The sequence below is a fragment of the Phocoena phocoena genome, chromosome 5, assembly GCF_963924675.1.
Source record: "Phocoena phocoena chromosome 5, mPhoPho1.1, whole genome shotgun sequence".
NCBI classification, from domain to species: Eukaryota; Metazoa; Chordata; class Mammalia; order Artiodactyla; family Phocoenidae; genus Phocoena; species Phocoena phocoena.
The window spans coordinates 115,033,730-115,055,684 of record NC_089223.1 but is presented as its reverse complement, the minus strand read 5'-3'; positions in this window follow the sequence as shown (position 1 = coordinate 115,055,684).

Genomic DNA, 21,955 nt, shown 5'->3' with positions numbered 1-21,955 from the left:
AAAAAACCAAACCAAAACAAAAACAACTAGTTCCAGTAGTAGTTTTCTGATTGGTTCTTTCCTTCTATTTTTTAAGAAACTGTAGTGTGGTCTTCTAAAAATTATATTGATGATCAACATAAGATGAAAAAGTAGCTACATGTAAATCAATGAAGTTAGAACACACCCTCACACCATGCACAAAAAATAAACTCAAAATGGCTTAAAGACTTAAATGTAAGATATGACACCATAAAATTCCTAGAAGAGAGCACAAGCAAAACCTTCTCTGACATAAATTCTACCAATGTTTTCTTAGGTCAGTCTTCCAAGACAACAGAGATAAAAACAAAAATAAACAAATGGAACCTAATCAAAGTTATAAGCTTTTTGCACAGCTAAGGAAACCAAAAAAAAAAAAAATGAAAAGACAATCTATGGAATGGGAGAAAATAGTTGCAAATGATGCAACAGATAAGGTCTTAATCTACAAAATATACAAACAGCTCATACAAATCAACAATAAAAAAAAATCCAACTGAAAAATGGGCAAAAAGACCTTAATAACATTTCCCCAAAGAAGACATACAGAGGGCCAGTAGGCACATGAAAAGATGCTCAACATCACTAATTATTAGAGGAATTCTAATCAAAACTACAATGGGGTACTACGTCACACCAGTCAGAATGGCCATCATTAAAAACTCTACAAATATCTAATGCTGGAGAGGGTATGGAGAAAAGGGAACCCTCCTACACTGTTGGTGGGAATATAGGTTTTACAGACACTATGGAAAGCAGTATGGAGGTTCCTCAGAAAACTAAAACTAGAATTACTATATGATCCATCAATCCCACTCCTGGGAATATAACTGGACAAAACTATAATTCAAAAAGATACATGCACCCCTATGTTCATAGCAGCCAGTGCTGTTCACAATAGCCAAAACATGGATAAAACCTAAATGTCCATCAACAGATGAATGGATAAAGATATGGTACATATATACAATGGAATACTACTCAGCCATAAAAAAAGAATGAAATAATGCCATTTGCAGCAACATGGATGCAGCTAGAGATTATCATACTAAGTGAAGTAAGTCAGAAAGGGAAAGATAAATACCATACAATATCACTTATATGTGGAATCTAAAATATGGCACAAATGAACATATCTACAAAACAGAAACAGACTCATAGATGTAGAGAACAGACTTGTGGCTGCCAAGGAGGAGGGGAGAGGGAGAGGGATGGGCTGGGAATTTGGAGTTGGTAGATGCAAACTATTGCATTTAGAATGGATAAACAACAAGGCTTAATGTATAGCACAGGGAACTATATCCAATCTCCTGGGAGAAACCATAATGGAAAAGAATATAAAATAAGAACATCTACATGTGTACAATTGAGTCACTGTGCTGCATAGCAGAGATTGGCACATGATAAATCAACTACACTTCCATTTAAAAAATGTAAAAAAAAAGAAGATGAAAATGTGATTGTGGGAATTTAAGATGAAAGTGTCTTTACCACACATGGGATGAAGTTGCACCTTAGATATCCGGTGTGTCCTTCTCTCAAGGCCAGAGCGCTTTATTGGCTATGGCCATTCAGGACAGGCTGTGACTGGTGCTGAGATCATCCAGAGGTGATAGAGCAACCTCTGTGGGCACTTGCATCTCAGAAAAGCAAAGCTCTATAGGCCTTAGGTTTCAGAAGATAGATTTTCCTTCTCAGCCAAGATCCTGTTACCAGTAACTAATTTCCCTTGTACGAACTTTTCTAGAATAACTTCAAATGGGATCAATCCCATCCCCAGGGCAAATCCCATATTATAATGTCCTTGCATAATTTCTGGGACTAGGGGAATTTAAACTCTATACTATATTCTATAATACAGTATAATATATTGTTATCAATATATCCTAGGCTAGTCATTCTTAAATAACCCTATGCATAGGGCAAAAATATTCAAGATCATTTCACTTTTTTTCAACCCCTAGCATGAAGTTGTTTTTCTTGCTATTATTATTTGCTTTTAGTACTAAGTCTCAAATTTGTGATTCATACAAAAACTATTTCAACAATACGCTCAAATGCTCAAGAGTAAGCAATTATTTAATTATGCATTACCAAAAGAGCTGAAAGCTATGTGCCAGATTTGCATAAATCAGGAGAAACATACTGCTAGACTTCATTTCCCAAGGCAAGGGTCTGTGTTTCTGTGGGATTTGAAGATAAGTAAGCTTGGAAATAAGTTTTTAACAGAAGCTAAAGAATTTTTTTTATTAGATGTTATGTCTAAGACCTAAGGAGATAACTTTGATCCTACTCAGAACATAAAGTGCGCATGATATTGGCAAAAATCCTCAGAAACTGCAGTGTGGTCATACACAAGTGAGATTCAATTGTGTCTAACAGTGTTACGCTTGGGGTTGGAACTTACTCATCCCATGAAAGATTCCTTCAGAATCCAAATCACTGAATGTCAAAGCAAAGAGTGGCTACAATGCATGCACTGAATTTATAATACCAGTTTACAGAGGGAAAACATGCTACATATTTGCATGATAGAAAAATTAGTACTTTGCCCAGGAGTGGTAGAACAATGGCATAGAGAAACAAAAATGACCAGTTCAACGCAGGAAAGTTGCACTGTTAATGCTGATTTATAATCAAGGTTGTTTATTAAATAATGGTTGACTTAATCACACCTAAGGGGAATTGTGAAACTTATAAAACTAATAAGAAAAATAGACAATTATGATAGTTTATCAAAAAAAGGGATCAATTAATGAATCCCCATCTGAGACAGGAATGGTATTTATGTGATAGAAATCAGAAATCCTATTGACTGGTGATAATCAGGTTCTCTGATTCTTTACAGAGATCTCTAAAATACAATCTCTGTCTTAGTTTTCTAGTTGCAACTATTACTTAATTTCCATCATGCCAAAATTGATCATCAATGGAATCACTGTTAATATTTTAGCTACGTATCCCAAATTACTGCTCTAAATCTAGGGAATTAATGAGAATTTCATACTTATTTTAGTGAGGATTATTTGTGCCCAATTTTATAGCAAGGGGGGGAAAAAAACACTGAGAATGAAGAACTTGTCATATTCCTCATATTACCAGAGTCAAAGATTCTAACATTGCATACCATTTTTTACCTGTCCTCAACAACTCAAGATGAGAAGAACCATACTGCTTGAATCTTAGGTATCCTAAAACAAGAATAAGCCTGAAAAATTCTTCAGTCTTCTCAGAGGAATTGCATTCTCTGCAGTATAATTATGAGAAATGTGCTGGGGTGAGGGAATATGTTTTTACCAGACTGAAAATATGACAGGATCAGTATTTGTTCATATGTAAGAGTTTTCAGCCTTCTTCACCAGGTTTGTTCCTAATATATTTTATGCTTCAAAATCATAACAGTAAGTATAAAAAATAGGTATATAAAGATAATATTTTTCAGGATCTTTCTTGTTGTTGGAATCCAGATAATGGACTATGTAGAAGAGAAAAACAAAAACTCAGGGATACTAAATGGAGTGGGATGAGTGTAGAGGTAAAATAAGGAGACTAGGGAGAGTGGGGGAAATTACCTGATCTTTCATAAACAACTGAACACTATGCTGGGAAGATGTTTTCAATTAGGTTCTGTATACATACTATTCACTGATACATAAATACACTCACTGATGATGAAAGATTACTGGCCAAATTAAAGTGCAGAGACAAGTTTCTCCTGTATTTAAGCATTTCCACTTAATCACCTGAATGATCTGGCCTGGAAACAGTTCCAAAGTGATATGTCCTAATAATATTAGTGATATAAATTATAGTCCATATCTTAATGGCCCGTTTTTTTCAGATCTATACTAGAATATTGTGGTGGCTATACAATAATTTGTCCAAAATGGTTGCCTTTAAAGACATTTGGACTTCAAAAATTCACTACTGTCTTAATTGGAATATAATCACTAACTTTAAGATCATAAGAGCTAAATGTTTATCATGAATAGTATTCCATGTTTCTAACTTCATTTCTATATGAGTTATGAATTCTCTTGTTAGTCAGAAAACAGTTTGATTGCACTTATTTGCAATGGTCCATAATAAATTGCTGGCCACAACAGATTACTTTGTAAAAATAAATTAAAATGGGAACATTTTTCTGTCACAATTTATATGCTAAATTCTTTTCCAATGACTTTTGACTAATGGAATTGTTTTCAAAGTGTCCAAGTCTGTCAATATTTTCAAATATCGGTATCCATGGTACTTAGGATTTACATGGTTACATAATTACTATGAATCAATCTATAACAACTTTACATCCAAACTGGAGGAGGGCTTAATGGTGCTGGTTCAATTGGTCAAATACAATAAAATTTCAAAAGCCAGGGTAATGTGGAAGAAAAAAAGTCAAGAAAAAATCCCAGCTAATATCCACATCAAGATTTAAATTGACTGGAGATTGCTGCAAGATGGCAGAGTTGAAGTCTCTGAGCTCATCTACCCTCGTGCAGAGACCAAAATTACAATTATTTACAGAGCAACTATTGATGAGAAAGACTGGAATCTACCAAAAAAAGGTCTTCTATAACTAAACACATAAAGAAGAAACCACAAGGAGATGGGTAGGAGGAGAGGAGTCATAGTATAATCAAGAACTATATATCTCTGGGTGGGTGGCCAACTAACAGGAGAATAATTACAGTTGAAAAGGTTCTCCCCAAAGAGCGAGGGGTCTGAGACTGGCATCAGGCTCCCCAGCCCAGGAGTCCTGCACCAGGATGAGACCCCAGAATGTTTGACTTTGAAGGACAACAGGGTTTTCTCTCAGGAGACCCAGAGGGCTGTGGGAAATAGAGACTGCTTTTAAAGGGTGCACACAAAATTTCACATGCTCTGGGACGGAGGGCAGAAGCAGTAGTTTGAAAGGAGACTTTCTCAGACCCCTTTGCTTATCTTAAAGAGTCTCTTGGAGAGGTAGGAGGAAACTGGAGCTCACCCTGGGGACATAGACACTGGAGGCAGTCATTTTGGGGAGCTTGTTCTACCACACGGACACTGGTGCTGGCAAGGATCAATATGGACCCTTCTCTCTAGCTTATTAGCCTTGGGACTCAGCCCTACTACTGCCCACCACCCTGTCGGTACCAATACTGGTAGGTCTCAGGCCAAGCAACTAGCTGGGCAGGAACACAGCCCCACCCACCGGCAGGCAGGCTGCCTTAGGAACCCTTGAGCCCACAGCCACCCCTGGACATAGCTCTGTCTAGCAGAGGGCCCAGGGCCTGCCTGTACACACTAGTGAGCAGGCACCAGCTGAGGATATCCTAGGCCCCAACTTTACCCATCAGTGAGATGGCTCTAGCCTTAGGTCCAGCCTCACACGCAAGTAGGCAGAATCCACTAGCCAAAGCCCCCCTCAACTTAGGGCAGACACAAGACCACCACAGCCCTGCAGCCTATGATGGCAGGACACAGCACACGCACCAGCAGGCAGGCACTAGCCATAGGGCATTCTGGGCTCCAGCCCTGCCCATCAGCAGGCCAAGAAAAGCCCTGAGATACACTGGACTCCTCAGCCAGCCGCCCCGAGATCCAACTCCACTCAACAGAAGGCCACTAACAACTTTGGGACACTCCAGAATCCATAGCTGGTGATGTCCAGAACCAGCCCCATCCACTAGCAGGCTGACACTATATCTAGAAACCCTGGCCCTGCAACCACCCACCCCAGAACCCAGCTCTGCCCACCAGTGAGTCAGCACTAGTTATGGACTCCCCTGGGGTACTACACCAGCTGCCTCATGACCCATCTCTGCCAAACAGAAAACTACAGCCTCTGCACAAGGCCAGGCCTGGCAGCCATGAAGAGCAGGGGCTAGCCATGTCTGCCAGACCATCCACAGCAGTCAGCTTGCCACAACAGAAGGACCCATGCAGCCTGCATAGGGGTTACCCCAGAGCATATAGCTCTGGTGACCAGAGGGGAGTATGCTGCTGGGATGCACAGGGCATCTCCTGAACAAGGCCACTATTCAAAAGTCAGGAAATGTAACCAACCTACCAGATACATATAAATAAAACAGAAAATTAGGCAAAACGATGCAACAGAGGAACACGTTCCAATCTATGGAATATAATAAAACCCCAGAAGAAGAACTAAGTGGAGATAAGCAACCTACCTGACAAAAGTTCAAGGTAATGATCATAAAGATGATAAAGTGAGAAGCTTAACAATGAGATAAAGGATATAAAGAAGAAGCAGATATAAATAAAATAACTGCAATGAAAAAATAAACTATGAGGCCAACGTCAGAGTAAGACCAAAACCAGACAAATATATCACAAAAATAGAAAATTACACATCAATATCACTGGTGAATATAAATGCAAAAACCCTCAACAATATATTAACAAATTTAATTCAACAAAATATTAAAAGGATCATACACCATGATTAGTAAGATTTATCCCAGTGATGCAAGGAAGGTTTAATATCTACAAATCAATCAATATGATACACCACATTACAAAGTTAAGAACTAAAACCATATGATTATCTCAATAGATTCAGAAAAAGCTTTTGACAAGATTCAACATCAAATTATGATTAAAAACTCTGCACAAAGTGGGTATAGGGAAAACGTACCTCAGCATAATAAAGGCATTTTATGACAAAATTCACAGCTAACATCATACTTAATGGTAAAAAGCTGAAAGCCTTTCCTCTAAGATCAGGAACATGACAAGGATGCCTACACTCACCACTTTTATTCAACATAGTATTGGAAGTCCTTGCCACAGCAATCAGACAACTAAAATAAATAAAAGGAATCCAAATTGGAAGTGAAGAAGTAAAAGTGTCACTGTTTGCAGATGGTATGACACAATACATAGAAAATCCTAAATATGCCACCAAGAAACAACTACAGTTCATCAATGAATTCAGTAAAGTTTCAGGATATAAAATTAATATACAGAAATCTGTTGCATTTCTGTACATAAACAACAAACTATCAGAAAAAGAAATTAAGAAAACAATCCCACTTACAATTGCATCAAAAAGAATAAAATACCTAGGGAGAAATCTAAACAAGGAGGTAAAAGACCTGTACTCATAAATCTGTAAGACAATGATGAAAGAAATTGAAGATGATGCAAAAAGCTGGAAAGATACACCCTGTACACGAATCATAAGAATTATTATTGTTACAATGACCATACTACCCAAGGCAATCTACAGATTAAATGCAATAAAAAAACAATGTCACTTTCACAGAAATATAACTAATAATTTTAAAATTTGTATGGAAAGACAAAACACTCTGAATATCCAAAACTATCTTGAGAAATACAAACAGAACTGGAGGAATCACACTCCCAGGCTTCAGACTATACTACAAATCTACAATAATCAAAACAGTATGGTACTGACACAAAAACAGACACAAAGGTCAATGGAAAAGAATAGAGAGCTCAGAAATAAACCCATGCACCTATGGTCAATTAATCTATAACAAGGGAGGCAATAATATACAATGGGGAAAAGTCAGTTTTTTCAACAAGTGGTGGTAGGAAAACTGGACAGCAATATGTAAAAGAATGAGATTAGATGGACAGCAATATGTAAAAGAATGAGATTAGAACATTTTTTAAACCATATTTAAAAAAAAAACTGACCCAGCAATCCCACTACTGGGCATATACTCTGAGAAAACTATAATTCAAAAAGAGTCATGTACCACAATGTTCACTGCAGCTCTATTTACAATAGCCAGGACATGGAAGCAACCTAAGTGTCCATCGACAGAAGAATGGATAAAGAAGATGTGGCATATATACATATATACAATGGAATATTACTCAGCCATAAAAAGAAACGAAATTGAGTTATTTGCAGTGAGGTGGATGGACCTACAGACTGTCATACAGAGTGAAGTAATCAGAAAGAGAAAAATACCATATGCTAACACATATATATGGAATCTAAAAAAAAAAAAAAGGTTCTGAAGAACATAGGGGCAGGACAGGAATAAAGACGCAGATGTAGAGAATGGACTTGAGGACACGGGGAGGGGGAAGGGTAAGCTGAGATGAAGTGAGAGGGTGGCACGGACTTATATATACTGTCAAATGTAAAATAGATAGTGGGAAGCAGCCACATAACACAGGGAGATCAGCTCGATGCTTTGTGACCACCTAGAGGGGTGGGATAGGGAGGGTGGGAGGGAGACGTAAGAGGGAGGAGATATGTGGATATATGTATATGTATAGTTGATTCACTTTGTTATAAAGCAGAAACTAACACACCATTGTTAAGCAATTATACTCCAATAAAGATGCTAAAAAAATAGAATAAAACCCTAAATGTAAGACCGGAAACCATAAAACTCCTAGAAGAAAACACAGGCAGAACACACTTTGATATAAATTGTAGCAATATTTTTTTGGATCTGTCTCCCAAGGCAAAGAAAATAAAAGCAAAAATAAACAAATGGGACCTAATTAAACTTAAAAGCTTTTACACAGCAAAGGAAGCCATTGTCTTTTCATTATGTAGATGAAAAGACAATCTACTCAATGGGAGAAAATACTTGCAAATGATATGATTGAGAAGGGGTTAACATCCAAAATATATAAAAAGCTTATACAACTCTATACCAGAAAAACAAACAACCCAATTAAAAAATGTGCAAAAGACCTGAAAAGACATTGTTCCAAAGAAGACTTACAGATGGCCAACAGGCACATGAAGAGATGCTCAACATCACTAATCATCAAAACCACAGTAAGAGAACACCTCACACCTGTCAGAATGGCTATCAGAAAAAATAACAAATGTTGCTAAGGGTGGGTAGAAAGGGGACCCTTGTACACTGTTGGTAGGAATGTAAATTGGTGCAGGCATTGTGGAAAACATTATAGAGTTTTCTCAAAAAACTAAAAATAGAACTACCATATGATCCAGCAATTCCACTCCTGGCTGTATATACAAAGAAAACAAAAGCACTAATTCAAAGAGATATATGCACCCCCATGTTCATAGAAGCAATATTTATAATGGGCAAGATATGGTTGCAACCTAAGTGTCCATCAACAGACGAATGGTTTTAGATGATAAGGTGTATGCTTAGCATAGTAGTATTCATACCATATATAAATACTACTCAACCAAAATAAAGAATGAAATTTTGCTATCTGCAACATGGATGGACTTGGAGGGTATTATGCTTAATGAAATTAGACAGAGAAAGACAAATACTCTATGTTATCACTTATATTTGGAATCTAAAAAATAAAATAAATGCATTAATATAACAAAACAGAAACAGACTCACAGATATAGAGAACAAACTAGTGGTTACCAGTAGGGAGAAGGAAGGGGGAAGGGGCAGGCTAGGAGTAGGAGATCATGAGGTACAAACTAGTATGTATAAAGTAGATAAGCTATAAAGATATACTGTACAGCACAGGTAACACAGTCAATATTTTATAATAACTTTAAATGGAGTATAACCTATAAAAATTGTGAATCACTATGTTGTACACCTGAAACTAACACAATTTTGTAAATAAACGATACATCAATAAAAAATTAAAAAAATAATTAAAGAAGAAAATTGATTTAATATAAATATTTTTATTTAAAGTACATCCAAATCTAAGAAGATATTTACCATTCTACATGTGTCTTACAGAAATATAAGGATAGAAAACCCTGCTAGTTTGATAATATCATGCAAATTGTACTACTTCCATGTGGACAAGGAAAGCCTATAGTTATTGAATTGATATAGTCCGGGCACAATAACACTGATGATACTATTTTTGAGCGTTGGTAGTGTAAACGTAAATTTACATAAATAAGGTTAGTTTTCTGGATAATTTTTTGCCTTTGTAACTAATTTGTAAACATTTTCCTATATTTTTCTATAACTGATACTCCATATTAATAAATAATTTAATAATCTGTAATTAAGTGGTGATACCAACATATCATTTTTCTCTGCATGAAAGAATCAAGATCATAATTTATGGACTGTTAATATTTTTAAAATTCCAAGAATGATATAAACATCAGTAGATAGAGGAGATAATCTATTCAGGAATAACAATAGTATGCATTAAAATTAAATTGTCTTCTCACTGTGAAAGGATGCTCACAGGATTTAATATCATCATGCATAATAAGAGAAAACAAGTTTATGTATTTTACTATTCTACTTATTTTAATTATAATAGTAAAAGCATATTATGATAGATTGGCTTATATTTTTCCAGTTAAGTATTACCATTTGATGTTAGTACATTACCAAATATGTTTTTCCATCAAGTCTCCAATCATGTAAACATAAAACAGTTCCAAGGCTGGTTCTGTTTCTACTTAGACTACTACTCAGAATTCTTCCATGACTTTTTTTTCATGTAAGTGTTCATATTCCTAAACCACTACTTTCAGTCTTCTTCTCATGCGTTTTTACACTCTTCTTCGGTGAAATAATCCATAATTATGGCTTCAGTTAAAATCTATATGGTTAGGCCAAACCACTTCCTGGAGACCCAGATCCATTTTATTTTCCCTCGTAAACTGTTAGAAAGCTTATTAGTTACCATCTCAAATCTGAAGTTACCATCCTCCCCATCAAAACTGCCCAGCAATCTACATTCCCTATTATGTTGAATAGCAATAGAGCTTATAAACAATCTTAACAAAGACCTTAAGAATGGACCACAAAATATCATTTTTAAAAATTCTCTTCCTTCCTCTGAATATAATGTTTACTTTATTAAGCTATCTAACCTCTCACCTTGTCCATGAGCTTTAGGGGAGGCTGGCCCCAGCTCCATACCCCAGAGGGTAGGTCCTGAATGATCTAACTCAATCACACTATGGAAATATGAAGCACATTAGTAAATGAGGCATGAGGAAAACTCTGTTGAGGTGTTTCTAGATGTGATGTCTAAAAATGTTGAGTTTCTATAACATAAAGATAAACTTCTAAAGTTAAAAAAAACCTGGGCATTTAATGACATTACTAAGACACTGAACTAACAAGAGACCTACCATACATTGGGACATATTACATGTGTTGTCACTCTGAGTCTTATTTTTTATGTCATCATGAGGGATATTTTTTGCTAAGGTTAACTGAAAGCACCATGATATAAATGGTCATGGCAGATAAAGTAGGAGTTATCCTCCACACCAACTTAAAAGCATTCTCCCATTGCTTTCAGAGGTACATTCTATGTATCATTTGAATGAGCTATTTCCTCTTTGCCAAAATCTGTGCTACTTTAGTTAAATTTTTAAGAGAAGTTTCCTGGTATTATTGAAACAGCCTCTGAAATACGTGGGCCTAACTATTATAGCCTACATCTTTTTCCAAAAAAAATTTCAGGCTACTTAATATGATGAACTTTTTGAGTCTATCAAACATTTTAAAAAATGTTACTAATGCTTAGTATAGTCCTAGAAAATAAGACATCCAGTTTCTTGAATGAACAAATGACTCTGCAAGAATGTGTGTTAAACTCTATGAAGATTGATTTTCATCCCTTAGCTTTAATGGTAATAGGTAATTGAGTGTTTCTTCTATTTAGCAAATACTTTCATGGTACTCAAGAAAACTTTTAATATTTGTATTTTGCTTATATCCAAGAGTAATCTAAATCCTTAAAGAATAAACCTAGTATAGTAGAAAGCAAGATGAACTTTCCATAAAGATCCTATATTTAATTTATGGATATTCTTTTAAGTAGATATACAATGTTCAACTATAGATTTAAACAGTTTAAACCCAGTCTCCATATGTGTATAATAATGATAATTACACCATATATTGTGTTATATGAGAATAAAATGAGATTAATTATATTGACTTCTCTGAAAATGCTTAAGGACTATAAAACTGTTATTAATAGTAAAAATTCTAATATAGAAAAAATCAATATAAATTGCCAGAAAATCCTGTGTCAAGGATATAATCATTTGACATAATCTCAATCATTTGAGGTACATATAAAGAAAGGTAAGAAAATGAGGATTTGTATTGACCAGATGGTGCAACTGTATTGATCAGACTCAACTTTTAAAAGCCATCTCTCACAATTCTGTGGACTACCTCCTCTTCTCCCCAAGCACAAATGAAGTATTTGATTTAATAAAGTGCTAAACTATAAAGAGGCTGTTTGGTAATATTCAGAATTGTATTATAGTGAGATCAGATCAATTTCTATCATCTTTCTCCTGGGAAGTCATGAATCAGTAATAAACTCACTTCTACAGAAAATAACAAATTATTGTTTAAAGGTTAGTTCTTCTGAGGCCCATGAATCATATATGAGGTATCATAATAAAAGCAGTAATACTGATACAGTTGAACACATATTCATAAAATTATTATACAATGTAGCTCAAAATACATAGGGCTTTGTGAGGTATGTGCTAGAGACTTAACTCAGGGAATGAAAAACAAGTCCCTTCAGCTTGAGAAACATTACATGTTGTGCATCACATTTCATCAAGCGCCTACTGAAGAGAATTGGAAAGTCGTACAACAAAGCAAGAGTCAGGACTACCTCAGAATGGATTACAGAAAGTTGGAAAAGTACTGAATGACTTCTTTATATAATATTTCAAATACATGTGTTTAAAAATTTTAAAGAGATTTGAAAGTAGAGAGTGTACTAAAATGGATAAAACATAGAAAAAGAGAAAAAATAATAAGTATAGTAAGAAACAGGAAAAATGGAAACTGGAAAAACAGGAGAAATGGAAACAGACAAGTGGAATGTTGAATGAAAAGCTATATATGATGATAAAGCATCAAAAAGCAAGGAAGGGAGAGAGAAAATCTGTGTAGTAAAATTATAGACCAGAAGGCTGGAGAGGCAGCTATGCTCATGATAAAATAGATTTTAAAACTAAACTTCCAGAATGTCAGTGAAGAAGGAAGAGGGCCATGTCAACCCGGGCCACTGTGTGGTTGGACAGGTTGTACTTTGCACAGGGTCCTTTAGATGGGAGTGGCTTGTCAAACAAGTGCGGGGGCCACTTGGTAATTAGTTCTGCCCAAAGAAGGGCCTTTATCTAATACACCTAGAAAAGAGTACTTCTTTTTCTTTTCCTCCTTCTACTGATTCTTCGCACAAAGGCATCATATGTGCTTGATGCAGCATTCCTCCCCCCAAAAAAACCCCATAAGAATAAGGTTACAGGAGAGAGTGAAAAAATGTTTAAAAGTCAAATCATGATTGGAACTTTGAGAAAACATGTATTATTTTGTGGTATGGGTCACAGGACAGTAGATGACTTAAGTAGTGAAGTCAATAATTAATGAAGGTAGCAGCCAGATTGGAAATTGACAGAATGTGCAAGGGATCTGTTCCATGTATACGGAAGCTGAAGTTAGTCACTATTTTTATGTGGAGATTGTAGTGAGGAGTCCTTGACACATAAGTTTCTTAACCAAGAAAACTAGTCAGGCAATAATACTTAAGGAAGGGAGAGAGAGAAACTTTGTAGGTAATGACATGTAAATGATATGTGAATGAAAGCTGAAAGGATATATTAAAACACAAGATATAAATTAAAGGATAGATTTTGAAGCCATCTGCATCAATGTTGTGATAAACTACCTAATACAAACCTGACAAATTTTGATTAAATAATTGACTGATTTTCTTTTCATTATTTCATTTACAAAAAAATTTTTTGAGGTCTTGTTATAAATGAGGCATCTAATAGTTCTGTAGAAATACATAAATTAGGACCTTAAAATGCCATTGGGTAGATACGTACCATATATACATACATAAGTTTGTTAAATCCCTAGTAGAGAATCCTCCAAGGATTTGCAACACGATATCATTCTGAGATTTAACTCAAAGTATATTTGGCTTTAATATGTATTTATTAAAATCAGTATGACTAATAATGAGCACTATTGTTGAATTATGATAAATCATAGTTTAAATGGTCCTAAGAGTGTAATGTGTACCATGTTCATTAAAGCCTTAAAAAATAATATGTTTTTGAGATGGTCTGGCACATTCTAACATTTTCAACCTAGTTTCTGTGAGTAAACGTAGCTTTAAGTTTGAAATCATTACTTATGAATCACTGATTTTTAACTGAAATATCATAACTTAGGGACCACCTACAATGACTTTAGAACATTCCAAGAGTATGAAACTCTATGAGGAAATCCATAATAATTCATGTAATAATTAATGTCAGCATGAAACCCCACATATTTATTCTAAGAAAAAATTATATTTTGTACACTATACTTGTACATTGATTTAAAATAAGTATTTAATAAAACATCATTCCATTCAATCATAGTGATGGTTTTCAATAATCTTAATAGATTAGAAACAGAGAAAATGGAAAATGCATCCAAGATATGCAAAAGTACCTCAATGGTACCACAGATTTTATCATCTATGAAGTCTTTGTCTTTCCACATGACCATCATATCATGCTGTACAAGCACAAATATGAATGAATACAGAGAGAGTCTGTCTAGAAAAGATTTAATGAATTGGCAGCATCTCTTATCTAAGAGTGGAATAGACGAAAATTTCGCTGATGAGACCTTGCTGAGTTGATGGACAGTAAAAAGTTTTTACCCAGCTTGTAAAAATACTGCAAACCATATCTCTCCAGAAATATATGAGAATTCATACTAAAGATGAGTACTATATTCATCTCTGTTTTCAAAGTAGGAAGTATGCACGTGCCATTAAGGTAAAATTTCTCTAGTTCATCCTTGGAAAAGTTGATTTTATTGAATGCTTGAAGTTTTTTCAGCTTTTTATTTCTTTGATGATAATATTCATATTCTTAAGTAATTTCTATACTATATGTTTAAAATCAAATTGTATTGAAGTACATGAGAACAAAAGAGATATAAATCTCCTCTTGAACAATGTGCCAGAAAGATCTAGAAGTCTATTTGTAGTTTTATTTGTTTGCTTGCTTGTTTTTTTTTGTTTTAACAAGTTACCTATTATACAGACTGGGAATTAGGACCTATTTTAATTGTAGCATTGTAATTCTGCCTTAAGAATGGGTTGGTTTATCTAAATTTCACATCAGTCCCACTGGTAATTTACTTATCTCTTAAAGATTTCAACAGTACCAAAAAGTCATAAATTTGAAGTAAAAAAACTGTACTTCCTTAAACCATTTGTAAGCACTGACAAATTTTCTTTTTGAAACATGTTAACTGAATCTTATTTTGAAAAATATACTCTCCAAGCATAATAGCTTTTCTGAGATAATATTGTGTATTGATTTTAAACTACTAACAATATGCTTTCACATTAACAATGTTTGATTCAATTGCAAGTAAGATTCAAAGTCTAAGATGTTTTATTCTGCCCATTTAATGTCTGCCAACTAGAAACTTTTACTTTAATGATGATGAATGGACAAAAGCTCAACAATAAATTTTAAATAAGTATGTTGTATTATATGCAGAATAAAAGGCATGGTTTAGAATAAGCTGAGAGTACATATTGATGGATAAGATAACTAAATTCACTTATACAAAATAGTAATAATCTGTCAAAATTATGCAAACTATGTTGAATTGGTGAGAAAAAAAAGTTAGTTGTCAAACTGAGTAATAGATATATATCTGTTTAGAATAAATTTCATTGTTCATCTATAAAACATTTCATGATGTTTGATTTCTTGCCTGTACTGATGCTTAAAACAAAAGGTATCTAGATAATCAGCATTCTTATTCAAAATATATAAACATGACAATATTCTAGAATTTGATCATTTAAAAAATTTACATATTGCTATTATTTTCAAAACTTAAAGTCAAAAATATTTCTGAATAAAGTAATGAAATAAAGATATTTCCATGACATCTACCTTCTGAAATTAGCTGAACATAACAAAAATAACATAATTAAGCTCTAAGGTACACATGTGTTTTGAAACAAATAAGGTAGGATCTCTGAGAAACACATATTTCTACAGATCTTACCTCTCATGTGAAATTCTTTAGAAGCCATATAGTACAACCACTGATTTCTTACATGAATTAGCATGTAAAATTGTTCTTCTAAGCCACCTCAGAAGTAACTTACACATTGAAATATAAGAATAGAGTCATATCAAAATAACTAGCTGGGAAAATCTGCCTTTACAGTGATAGGAAAGCAGAAACCATTCAAAATTTCTTTCCACTACTGGAACGGCTGGGGATAAAAGGTGCTGAAAAACTAAACCAAACCAAAACAACTTTATTCAACTAGCATGAAAAAGTGTTTCAAAGATAGGTTTTACTAAATTGAATAGTTGTTGCCTTAGAACAATATGAATACCATGATGAGTTCAGTAACTAAGGACTGCACAATGACTTTGATGACATTAGATGGGTTAATCACAAGAACAGATCACTAAATTACTAGTTCAGCGTGCAAAGTAGAACACAGGGAGTTTTATGACCACCAGAGGGCCTTGAGGTCTGAATAAAACACTCATTTTTGTGATCCTTCTGGTACCTGACTTGAAATACGAAGTGACTTAATGATTTCACTAGATTGCATGGGTGAAGCTGACTCTCGGATTACAGATTACAAAGAGTACAGATCCAAGAATTTACTATATGGGAGGATTTGGGTTACTCAGATTTCTTAAACTCTTAAGCCCCATGTCCACTGAGCCCAATTTGTCAGAAGCAGCAGCAGTACTTCCCTTGAATGAAGAAGCTCTTATCTTGCTTTAGTAACTAATAATTCTTTCACCTAAGAAATCTTCTCCTCATGTCCCATTCCCCATTGCCTCTAGGCCTATTATTAGAATCAGATATCATCCTGCCTCCAGGAGAGGTACAAATACAAGGAAGCTTAAAAATATAAACAAACTCTGAGGATGCTAAAGAGAGACTATTTTAATTTTACACTGGAGTAAATTTTAAAAATGAGTGCCATTGTCCACAATCTGGATTCAGTGGACCACTTAGAACACCAGAATGTGGTTTCAGTTGTTCATTCGTTACCTGATTAGTTAACTGGAACACAGCCTTAAAGAAGACAGAAATTAGAGAAAAATATAATTAGAGGAAACAAAAGATTTGGAGATATAGCCACCTGTGCCCAGTTATTTTCTGTGGGTTTGTGATGCTGCTGGGAGATTGTGTTATTAAAATCTGCTCCCAGATTTTAGTAGGAAGACATGATTTGGGGCAACAGAGACCACATATTTGTACTACAGCACCAAAAGCAGTGGACTCCAAAAGAGGCAGAAGTGGTTAATCAGAAGGATTATATCAGAAAGAATCTCTAATGTTGCTTAATTGTGCACAGGGTCTCTGGAGTGAAATAAATGGGCAGCTCACTTGGTATTCTTTTAATTGGTATAACTAAAATTATTTCAGCCATGTTAACAGAAGTCTAACCTGGGAATCAAAGACTGGAGACACACATAGAATTAAATGAGTTCACATATTTCAGAATCTGTTGAAAGAACTAAATGTCTGGTATATTACTTGAAAGTGTATCTTACAATATACTTGCAAGCATATTATAAGTTTCCTTTTATATTCTAGAGTTATATAAATAAACAGTAAAAAATTACATAAATAGTTCACAGGTTGGGCAGTCATCTAGAATGAATTATGCTCTCAAAAACAGAATACAGGGGCTTCCCTGGTGGCGCAGTGGTTGAGAATCCGCCTGCCAATGCAGGGGACACAGGTTCGAGCCCTGGTCTGGGAGGATCCCACATGCCACGGAGCAACTGGGCCCGTGAGCCACAACTACTGAGCCTGCGCATCTGGAGCCTGTGCTCCGCAGCAAGAGAGGTCGCGACAGTAAGAGGCCCGCACACTGTGATGAAGAGTGGCCCCCGCTTGCCACAACTAGAGAAAGCTCGCACACAGAAATGAAGACCCAACACAGCCAAAAATAAATAAATAAAAAACAGAATACAATAATAAACTTAGCTCCAGAGTTTCTCCCTGATTCTCCTGGCCTATGTAGTCCAAGTTTCACCTGGGAAAGAATAACCTACCTACTTTACAGAAGTGTCAAAAAGTTGTCAAGGTTGAAGTGGGTATAATGTATTTCTACCTTATTTTGCGATCCAGGATAAAGTAACTGAAGTGAATTAAAACATTATGGTATTTTTATGCAAAGCAAAATGAGAGTCAAGTACAAGGCTTTGGGAAAAAGAAACAGTATTAGCAAAAATAGCTCTTTTGTCAGAAGGTAAGTAATCTTCCTCCTCACACTCAGAGCAAGAGAGGAGTAGAGGATACACATCTTGAGAGGTAGGTTCTATATCCAAGTAGTATATATATATATAATAGGAAGTTCTCAGGTCAATAGAAAAATAGAGGGCAGCCAATAGTAATCTTAAATTGTGTTGCTTATGGAAGTGTTTTTCATACTGAGGGTAGTAAACTATTAGTGAGTATAAAAACAGTTATTTGATCCTGCCAAAAATTCTTGCATTGAATTACTGGAGTGGATTAAAATTGAATAGAATAAATTGAAATAGAATCACTATGATACACATGTTTCAAATCTTAATTGGGATGTTAGAAATAAACTATATTATTAATTGTAATTATGAATAAATAAGAGCTTTTTCCCCTAGGCTGTGAAAGCAATTCCTATTGTGTTTCACAAAGGTAATTTTGAATTCTTGAATTTAAAGTATTATGCTGCATATGTTAGTTTGGTTCCAGAACTAAATAGTGACAACTAATCAATAAAAATAAATGAATATTGATACTGTAAGACTTTTACAATATTTTATAGCACCCGTAAAACAAGCTAGATATTGCATTTAAGGAATCAATACGGTGATATGGAAATTATAAGGCTAATATCCTGTATGTTAAATTCTTAGTGTGATGAATAGTTGCTAAATATTTATTCCTTGATGATTTGCTCCCTTGATTAGTTTGAAAAAGTTATTCCACTTTAAAAAAATGAGCAACATGGAATTATTGATTTCCTTTACATTGGACTATACAGACATTCTCTAATTTTTTTGCTGGGTATGCAAAAAAGAGAAAAAGATCATCTAGAAAAAAAAATAGAAAGAAGCTGAACGTTTAGTTTATTCTGTGTCATAAATTTTGAGGTGGTAGAGGATAAAAGAACGAGGGAGGAAGATGCTGGTGGTCTTTAATGTTCAATTATTTGACATTTAACATCTTAACATCCTGCTCTTTGGTTTAACTATACATTTGTAAATATATAACGTGTCTTCTATGCCTTGGACAACTCTCATCCTTTTTCTATTGTCTTCCACATGAAAATATGCAATGTTTGCTGTCTTTAAAGTACTTAAAATTATAGAAAGAGATTCAAAGGAGATATTTTTTAGACTATTATATATTATAATAGAAATATCACTGAAGATCATGAAATCCTCTTGACTGTGTGCTCCTTTAGGACACAGACTACAGAAAAGACTCCAGTTTTTCCTATGATCCTCAATGCTTAATATTCTTTCCTTTTGTCCACAAATAAAAGGGAAAAATAAGTTAAATAAATCTAATATGCTTAAATCATTCAATTTTCAAGAATAAGTACAATTTTGTTTTAATTATATAAAAGAAAGAGGATAACAATGGACAGAGGCTTAGGGAAGTTTATGAGGAATTTGAGCAGAAGCACTGAGAAGAGAGCAGAGGTATGATCTTAAATATATCTTAGTCTTCACTGAATGCTCCTTTGCTTCCAGTCCCTGAGGTACAATAAAAACACCTTGGGATTTTTAACAAATAAATTGAAATTTTAGCTTGAGAAAGGATCAAACTGATTTGGAAAAGGAGAAGAACTATTTGCAATTTCTTATCCAAGTTAATCTACTAGCTGAAAACTCAGATGGTACCAAAAAATAGAACAAGAATAAAGAAAAGAAAACGAAAGAAAGAAAGAAGGAAAGAAAGAATTTCCTTTACAATGGTAAAAAGACTTGATATATCTTAAGTTCTTAAAAAACAATCTCAAGATATTTAATAAGAAAGAAAAATTGTTTTCATTTTTAAAAAATGTAATAGTCCAAATGAATCTTAATCCTAATAATTTACTGTTTATTTTCTTCTTTAGTCAGAAACTTTTTTCTGAAAACTTATCTATATAACACTTATTTTGCATTTCTAATTTTCATTTCCAGGCTTCAATATTCTATCTTAAACTTAATATATTGAAGCTGCAATACTTCAAAGCAATTCTGATGCTAACTAGTTAGTGTAGAATCCACTAGTTAAGGGCACTAGTCCCCAGAAAGACTGCCCTCAGTTCAGATGTCAGCTGCAAGTTTGAGGATCCCCAGGCCACATGTTATTTTAACCAAATGGCTACAAAAGCAGGAGGATTCCATCCCCTTAGTTTCAATGATTCACTAGAAAGACACAGAACTCAGGAAAGTACTCTACTGGTGATCACGGTTTTATTATAAAGGATACACATCAGAATCAAGCAAATGAAGATACATAGGGCACAACTTGGGAGGGTTCTCAACAAGTTGCTTCTGTACCCTCTCTCCATGTAATCAGGATACATTCCAAAACAGAACTTGAGGGCAAACTGGAATTGTGGATACCCTTTTGTTTTTTTTAACACTTTTTAAAAGTTTTTCTTCCATTTTTTGGCCGCACATGGCATGTGGGATCTTAATTCCCAGACCAGGGATCAAACCCATGCTCCCTGCAGTGGAAGCACAGAGTCCTAACCACTGGACCACCAGGGAATTCCGTGGATACCCTTTCATTTTGAGAGAAGATAAACCACTAGTTTTGTAGGAAATTGGTTTTAATGTAGCTAATCCTGATGGGGTAGGAGCTCGATTCCTCAGATGATAATTTTCAGTTAAGCCACAGAAGACCCCTTTTCAATTTACTGTACGATCCTATTTGTTGCCACAGTTAACATAATAGAAGTTTATTTATTTCTCAAATAAAGTCAAACCAGCACCTTAGAGGTGCATTACTTCATGAAGCCATTCAGCAACCTAGGTTGATGAAAGCTTTGACCTCTTCAGTGTGTGGCTTCCACTGTAGCTCTGGGTATTGACATCCAGCTGGCAAATGGATTTGAGATAGAGTTCAAGATTAAGAGCCAGATTTAGAAGTGTTGTGTATTATGTATGTCAACTTTTCATCAGTCAGGAACAACAAAGTGGCTTTGGTAAAGAGGAAGCTAGTCTCTGTGAATTAGTTATCCAATTCTGCATAACTTATTACCCCTAAAGTAAGCAGCTCGAAAACATAAGTGGGTCAAGAATCTGGAACCAGCTTAACTGGGTTCTCTGGCTCAAGGTCTTTCATGAGGCTTCAGTTAACTTGTCAGCCAGGACTACAATCATCTCAAGCCTCCTTTAGGGGAGATCCATTTTCAGGTCATGATATTCCCTCCTGTGCATACTCACATGAACCTCTCCAAAAGGCTGTTTCAAGACTGGGTATCAGGCTTTCTCAAGTACAAGCAATGTAAGAGACAGCTAGAGACACTAACTTAGGAAGAAGCCATAATCTTTATATAATTTAATTTCAGACGTAAAATCCCATCACTTCTGCCATTTTATATTCATCAGAAGCTTGTTAATATGTCTAGCCCAAATCAACAAGAGGGGATTCCACATGCTCTGAAATGTATGAGTTTTGCATAAGTATTATAGAGCTCCTGCTATGTATATAGCAATGAGCTAGTTAAGGAAGATGATGTGAATAAAGAAGGATAAGGAGGGGAGGAAAAAGAGGAGATGGAGAAGAAGAAATTATAAAATAGCATGAATAACAGAGAATGAGCAGTTCTCATTAAATGTAAATTTTTTGTTTTGTTTAGGTTTTGCAGTTTCCAGAAGTCAATTGTAATCTTTGAGGCTTTGCCATACTTTGTCACAATAAAAATAAGATATATTATAAGAATTCCAACAATTTCATATTGATTACAAAGAAGCCAT